The sequence below is a fragment of the Trichomycterus rosablanca genome, chromosome 2 (genome assembly GCF_030014385.1).
Source record: "Trichomycterus rosablanca isolate fTriRos1 chromosome 2, fTriRos1.hap1, whole genome shotgun sequence".
Lineage (NCBI taxonomy): Eukaryota > Metazoa > Chordata > Actinopteri > Siluriformes > Trichomycteridae > Trichomycterus > Trichomycterus rosablanca.
Genome location: NC_085989.1, coordinates 21063173 through 21071974, shown reverse-complemented (window position 1 = coordinate 21071974; position 8802 = coordinate 21063173).

The following is an 8802-nucleotide window of genomic DNA, read 5'->3' as shown; positions in this document are numbered from 1 at the left end:
ACTCTAAATGAGCACATTTTTCAGAAAACACAGACAAAGCAAACTTACCAGAGTGGTCTTTTGAGGTTTGAGTGATTCAATAATTTACATAAACACATGTTTGGTTGTGAGCAATGCCAAACTGGGTTCACCATCTGAGAGGCAGCAGTTCATTACGTAGGCGTTCCATTTGCATAGATTTGAATATGCAGGGCCACAGTCTGGGGCTGGAACAGACTGCATTTCCGCTCAGAGGCTGATACATATACAGTTCTTTACTAAGACAGAGAAGTTAAATCAGTACATTTAAAGTAAATATAAAGTAAATTTTTTTCTCATTGTCTGACACACTGTATTAGTCATCTAAATAACATCAGATGTGCTGAACAGAAAAAAAATGAGACGTAATTTGCAACTGCATTAGAGTTATAAAAGGATCTGTGTATTACCTAACTCTTTATTAAACTAACAGTACTTCAGTTGATGGCATTAACCCTTTTACCTATGAGCTAGTATAGATGCTGATTATAACAAGATTTATGTTTCTTACTTTTGTAAAGTAGGAAAGGTCTAAGACCTGCAAAAGCCTTAGGTCACCACTAGCCTTGTTGTTTAGCAATGTTTTGATAACCATCCTTATTTATTTTCCAGTCTTTTTATTAAGGTACAAACTCAGGAAATACTAACACATTAATAAAAACATAATTTTTACAACCCCGAATCAGAAAAAGTTGGGACAGCATGGAAAATGCAAGTAATAATAAAAAACAGTTCCTTACATTTACTTTGACTTTTTTTTTATTTCAGACAGGATGAACGTGATATATTTCATGTTTTATCTGCTCAACTTCATTTCATTTATTAATAAACATCCATTCCTGCATTTCAGGCCTGCAACACATTCCAAAAAAAGTTGGGACAGTAAAGCATTTACCACCTTGTAATGTTGCCATTCCTTTTCACCACACTTAAAAGACGTTTTGGCAAAGAGGATACCAAGTGATTTAGTGTTTCAGCTTAAATTTTGTCCCATTCATCATGACACAGCCCCATACCATGACAGAGCCTGGCTTTTGGACTTGTTGCTGATAACAGTCTGGACGGTCCTTTTCGTCTTTGGTCCAGAGCACATGGCATTCATTTTTTCCAAAAAAGACATGCAATGCTGATTCATCTGACCACAATACACATTTCCCCTGTGTGGTGGTCCATCATAGATGCCTCAGAGTCCAGAGAAGTCAGTGCCACTTCTGGACATGGTTAACATAAGGCTTTTTTTTTGCACAGTAAAGTTTTATGTGATGTTTGTGCACATGTTTGTGTGATGGTTGCTCATCAAAACTCAGCCTTTCCTGAATGCTGCTTTTGTACCAAACCATGATTACAATCACCTGTTTGGAATGACATCATTATTTAGTTTTTTATCTCATTACTAGCCCTAAATTCCCCCCGTCCCAACTTTTTTTGGAATGTGTTGCAGGCCTGAAATGCAGGAATGGAGGTATATTAACAAATGAAATGAAGTTGAGCAGATAAAACATGAAATATCTTGGGTTCAAACTGTCTGCAATCAAATAAAAGTCAAAGTAAATGTAAGGAACACTGCATTTTTATTTTATTTGCATTTTCCATACTGTCCCAACTTTTTCTGATTTGGGGTTGTATAACAAAATGGCTTCTACAGGCAAAAGTGAGCCCATCAATTTGGACAATATTGCCAACACTACTGGCAGAAATGCAGCTCCAAACCAGGACAGACCCTCCACCACGTTTTACTGAAGGCCTCCATCTCTGCTTCTCACATATTGTCAACGATCGGACCCAAATATGTCAAACGTGGATTTATTTCAATCTTTGTGAGCTTAGCCTTTGTACCTTGTTCCCCTTCTTTAAGTGGTTTCTTAGCAGTTATACTCCCAAAAAGGCCATTCTTAATCAAGCTTCCTCAGACTATAGAGGGGTCAACTTAACTTCCAGATGAAGCTGCCAGATATTTAGGCAAGTCCTAGACCACTGATGCAGATCTAGAGGATGACCAACTCAAACAGCAGCAACAGATGAGCGATCGTCTCTGACTTTATATCTACAAGGTGGACCAACTAGGTAGGAGTGTCTAATAGAGTGTACAGTAAGAGGAGACAGTGTTTAAAAACTCCAGCAGTGCCGCTGTGTCTGATCCACTCATACCAGCACAACACACACTAACACATCACCATCATGTCAGTGTCACTGCAGTGCTGAGAATCATCCACCACCTAAAAAAAATATCTGCTCTGTGGTGGTCCTGTGGGGGTCATGACCATTGAAGAACAGGGTGAAAGAAGGCTAAAAAAGTATGTAGAGAAAAAAAAAAGTGGTTTTATACTCCCAAAAAGGCCATTCTAAATTAAGCTTCTTCAGACTGTAGAGGGGTCAACTTAACTTCTTGATGAAGCTGCAGGATATACCTTTCCTGATTTATCAAACTGCCTTATAACAGCTTGGATACTACTGTACATCTTGAGTATCCAGTTTGTTTGCTGATTTCCTTTTCAGAGTGACCTTGTTGATGCAAAATTATCATTTTTATGTCTGTCAAATTCTGTGATCTTAGCTATTAATTAAAGCTAAAAAATCACTACAAATGAGCAACAGCCCTTCTGAAGCAATATCATGCCCCAGCTGAATCCAGATAGCTCTTCAAAGCCTCTATATTATTGCCCATGTTGACACTGATCTCTTCCAGTGAATGCTCCCTGGATACTCTTTGTTGAATTTTATGTAAATAATGGCCTACAAACCCTTCTATCACCCTTAATCATAACACTCTGTATTTTTGCAACTGGCAACAAATGAAAATTGTTACAAATGTTCAACTGTGTGACCTTCTGGTTTGCAGTTTAGATTGAGCTATTTATAAAGGCTAGGAACTTGTAGTTATTTCTTGTTTACATCAGATGCTAGACATGCATAATTGAAAGTGGCTAAGTGCATGTATGACCAGTCTGCATCAGATGTTTGTTTTCCTCTACATCAGGCCAGGTGTCAAAAGGGTAAAACAAAATTGGGTTGAAACATTCAATTTTTGGACAAGAACGTCAGAATTTATTATTTTCTAGATGTATACCGAGTTGACCAGACAAAACATGAAATATCTTGGGTTCATACTGTCTGCTATGAAGTAAAAGTCAAAATAAATATAAGAAACACTGCCTTATTATTTGTATTTCTTATGCTGTCTTTAATGTTTTTTTTTTTTAATTTAGGGTTGTATAAGTTGATTTATTAAACATTAAATATCTTTTTTCTCCATTTTCTTACTTGTCTCATGCAATACAAAAAATCTTCAAGAACCATGTATATACACCGATCAGCCATAACATTAAAACCACCTCCTTGTTTCTACACTGTCCATTTTATCAGCTCCACTTACTATATAGGAGCAATTTCTACTTCTACAATTACTGACTGCAGTCCATCTGCATGCTTTGTTAGCCCCCTTTCATGCTGTTCTTTAATGGTCAGGACCCCCACAGGACCAATACAGAGCAGGTATTATTTAGGTGGTGGATCATTCTCAGCACTGCAGTGACACTGACATGGTGGTGGTGGTGTGTTAGTGTGTGTTGAGCTGGTATGAGTGGATAAGACACAGCAACACTGCTGAAACAACTCACTGTTCCTGCTGAACTGAGAATAGTCCACCAACCAAAAATATATCCAGCCAACAGCGCCCCATGGGCAGCATCCTGTGACCACTGATGAAGGTCTAGAAGATGACCAACTCAAACAGCAGCAATAGATGAGCAATCATCTCTGACTTTACATCTACAAGGTGGACCACATGGGTAGGAGTGTGTAATAGAGTGGACAATGAGTGGACACATTGTTTAAAAACTCCAGCAGCACTGCTGTGTCTGATCCACTCATACCAGCACAACACACACTAACACACCACCACCATGTCATTGCAGTGCTGATAATGATCCACCACCTAAATAATACCTACTCTGTAGTGGTCCTGTGGGGTCCTGACCATTGAAGAACAGGGTGAAAGCAGGCTAAAAAGGTATGTAGAGAAATAGATGGACTATAGTACAGTCAAGTCACATTATTATGACCACCCGCTAATATCCAGAGTAACCACCATGTGCAGCTCAGACTGCAGCTAGACGGATTGGGAGTGACTCAATAAGGTCCTTGCAGGTTGTTAAAAGTATCTGGACTATGCTGACTGCAGTGCATGCCACAGCTGCTGGAGGGTGCATGGGAGAGGATCCATAGAGCAAACCCCGACGATCGAGGTGATCCCAAAGATGCTCAATTGAGTTAAAATGTGGGAAATTAGGGGGCCAAGGTAGTACTTGGAAGTCAATTGAGTGTGGAAGACAATTTTACCCATGGTACTTTCACCCATGACAGCAATGTGTGATGTGTGTGCAGACAGCCTATCGCACACCTTATATACCCACCAAGCCAGCTGACGAAACGTGACTTCCTTCATGAGCTACGCACTGCCGCAGTCGAAAGTAGGAAGTGGTCATAATAATGTGACTCAACTGTGTATATATAGCCAAAAATGAATTTCTTTCAGTTAAATATTTAAAATACACTAAAAGTATGAGACCACTAGTGACCAGTGTGTAGGGAAAATCTATTAAAATTAATGTGCTTCAATGGAAAGGGAAAAGAAAATCACAAGGTCAATTTTTTCAAATACATTTTGGAACATGTTCTGTAAATACAAATAAATGTATTTCATCTTTAAAGATTTAACTTTCCACTCGGATCATTATGTGATTTAGTAATTTGTGAGGAAAATACATTGTATTAAATACAAGTAAATAAATAAATAAAGGATTTTTAGTAACATATTTTGGGTTATCAGTGTATATAAGGCACATTAAAAACACAGTGTTATTTAATTTTATTAATATTTTCTTGCCTTTATTCAATCCAAATGTCACTGTGACCTCCGTATGTGTATATAAATATAAATGCATCAGTTAGTCTGGGATGCTCTATAATAGTCTGGTCTAAAGTGCATTTCTGCTTTGTGTTTACTGTTCCTGAGATAGGCTTCTGACCCTGATCTGAAAAAGTACTTACATAAGATGAATGAAATAATAATTTTTAAGACTTTCTTGAAAGTAGAGGTGAGCAAGGAAAGGGAGGTTAGATTTTCTTCCAGTGCATTTTGATTGCTTCAGTGCTGGTTTTAAGCCAACTGTCAACTCTTTTCACAACTTTCTGGCTGGCTCTTTAACTCAGGCAGTTGATGGTGAGCCTGATGGCATGCTTGTGATCACTTCTGCTGTCTGTTCAGTTCTATGTGCTATTGTGTTTGGTACAAAGGGAATCAGAGGCCTCAAAAAATGGAAGGTACGAGCAGGCAACAGGATCATGCATTCTGGTAATGTAGCCAGAAGGACAGAGTGAATTTGAATGCTAGGAGGGAATAAAACATTCATTTGCCAGACTGGCATAGGACCTGCTAAACGGTGCAGTGCAAATCTCTGACACCCTGCCAGAGCCCTCATTTATATAGTCAACAAGTGTCTCACCTGTGTGCTGGCATGCTGTTGTCCTGCACACCACCTGTAGGACTCAGTGGAGAGTTTATTGGCAAGCTTATATAAAAAGATTTTTAATTACTGCTGCAATACTGGCATTGGGTTAATATTTTGTGCACTGATGAGTCAAATGTGAAACTGTATTGGAATACATTGTATCTGGCACAAAGCTTGCATAAAACACCACATTTTACCAAAATAACATTAGTCAAACATTAGTGTGATAATTTGGGGCTGCTTTGCTTCCAAAGGACTTGGACGAACCATGAATTCTGCTCTATATCAGAAAATCTGGAAGAAGACTGTCCATCTGTCAGTTTGTGACCTATTGGGTTATCCAGCACACAAACAAGTCCGCTTCTTAACAGCACAAACAATACAAAGTTAGGATTTTGGGGTGGCCAAATCAGAGTCCCAATGGAATTCCACTGTATATGAACCATATTACACCATGCTCTTTGTAAAATATAGTGGCAGTAGCATCATGCTATAGAAATGCTTTTTCAGCATCACGATGGGATACTCTGGTCAGGCTTGATATGAAGGAAGGCTGTTCTTTAGCAATGCATGAACCCAATGCACACTGTCAAAGCATCACTGGAGAGGTTTGTAATGAGCACAATTGTGGTTTGTAATTGTCCTTAAGTGGCCAAGTCAGTCTTGATTTGAACCCAGTTGAGCATCTAGGGCAAGAACATCTTGTATTCTACTGCTTTACATTTCAAATAACAGATAATTTGAAGAATTATGTTAAGAAAAATTGGTTAAAAATGCATCATGTTGTGCAACAGGAGTTAGAAGTTGGAATTACTGACTGTAGAAGCTTACCAAATTCAGCCTGGTCAAGCACTTTAAGCAGAAGCTATATCTGATAATCAGATTACTTTAAATTGGCCAACACATTATGTGCGGTGCTCAGGTGGCGCGTTAAAACACGCTAGCACTCCAGAGCTGACAATTCGAACTCGTTGGTTCAAAACTCAGCTCTGCCATCTGGCAGGCTGGGCACCTACATAAACAATGATGGGCTGTTGTTCATACAAGGTGGGATATTACCCAGTGGTCCCCAGTGTTACCGGTCCGCGGGTCATTTATTACCGGGCCACACAGAAAGAAAAAATAATTAGAGATCGCTACAATCGCTACAGTCTCCAATCACCCCAAGGTAGGAGCAGTGTCTTGTTGCAGTGAAAAAAGCTCATCTGTAAGTAGCACAGTTCTATTTTAAATCCCCCGCCCCTGGCGGTCTGTGAAATTATGTCTTATATAAAACGGGTCCATGGTGCAAAAAAGGTTGGGGAGCGCTGATATAACTGATGCAATTACGACCTCTGCTGGCTGATTGACGGCACCTGCGCAGAGACAAGGGATAATGCATTGATCAGGGTGTGTCTCTCCGTACACAAAGCTGATCTGCAAATGAACTCGTCTGGTAGGTGAAAAGTAGCAGTCGGCTACTGCACACGTGTTGGAGGGGGCATGTGTTACTTACGGCTCTTCTCAGTTAGAGTGGAGATCAGCATTGATATGGAGGAAGCGTTACACAATGGGGTAATTGGATATGACTGGATTGAGAGGAAAATTGGGAAAAAATGCAAATTGTAAAAAAAGGGTAAGGTGAAAATACTAAACAGCTATAAATTTGTTGGTTGATTAATTAATTAGACATTCGCTGGGTTTAGTTAAACCCAACATATAGGGGAGTGCATCAAGCTGGTAGCATTGTGTATATTTGTTTCTCGCTGTGTTAATGGGGGATGGTAGCATAAGAGCACCAAAGAGCCGTAAGTGCATCCACATTTAAACAAGCAACCGTATTAAACATTTATGTCCACTTTCTTATTGCATGTTATTCTTAAATGCCCACAAGAGCAGTAAAATCTTACCAGATGGGAGGAGGCTAGCTTTAAGAGAGACAGAGCAATGGAGGAAAACAGTTTGAAGTTCCACTCCAACTCAGAGATGTCTGCTCTGTGCTGGCATCATTTTAGGCCCTTTCCCATCAGGATGCCCACTCGTCTGCAGCTGTCTGTGTGCAGCTTGCCAGAGCCTCCCCCCTCCCCTCAAACATCCACACGCTTCTTCTGCAACCATCCCCTGCTATCGTCCTCCGTCCCCGGCAACGAGGCAGGTTCCAGCACACTCCATGACACTGCACAGGCTTGATGAGAGTGAAAAAAGACACAAACCGCCTACACCTCAGCTTCAAAGTGATTTGAAGCTCACGACGCAGAGATGCAAAACAGATTGAGAAGTGTTTGTTGGAGTTTGAACAAAACAGTTACCTAACACAGTAATTTTCCAGAACCCCTTAATTTTCCTTTCTACATAGAAGGAATCAGCTAAATAATGAAAGCCTATAACAATACATTAATATCAATGAACTAATGAGGAGAAGGAACAGCCTTTTCCTTCATATCAGGTTCTTTTCTTTTTTTGAAAAGCTGTCTTACAAGTCCTTAATGAATTGTGGTGGGAGTTGTTGAAGCATTCTTCACAAAAAAGTCTAGTTTTTTTGTGGAATGAAGGAGGTGGAGGTCCTTTATAAGTTCATATAAAGGCTGATGAGAACATTGAAGGTTCTATTCTTCATTCTAGTGTTTATTAAAACATTTTGGGCGGCATGGTGACTTGGTAGGTAGCACTGTCAGCTCACAGCAAGAGGTGGGGCGGTCTGGGTCATTTCTATGTGGAGTTTGCATGTTCTCCCAGTGTCTGTGTGGGTTTCCTGAGGGAGGTCCGGGATCCTCCCACAGTCCACAGACATGCAAGTGAGGTGAATCGGAGATACTAAATTGTCCATGACTGTGTTTGACATTAAAAACTTGAACTGATGAATCTTGTGAAACCAGTATTACCGTTCCTGTCATGAATGTAACCAAGGTGTGTAAAACATGATGTTAAAATCCTAATAAATAATGAATGAATAAATATTAAACATTTTAATTCATTTTAGCAGTGTGTCTTTATGAGAACTTCCTTGAATATGGGAACATTACATTGATGTTTATCGAATCACATTAACAGGCTCAGCTAGGACTAACTAAAATGGCCAAGCAACAAATTACTTTTATTTTATTTTATCATTGCGTTGTAATTGTTGTACCAAGATACATTAAATAAAATGCATATAAAAAATTAAGAAGTTCAGCTCATTCAAAATGCAGCTGCTCTCCTGGTTTATAACCAACCTAAACACTGCCACATCACCCCACTGCTGCGTTCTCTTCACTGGCTTCCTGTAGCTGCACACATTCAGTATAAAACACTG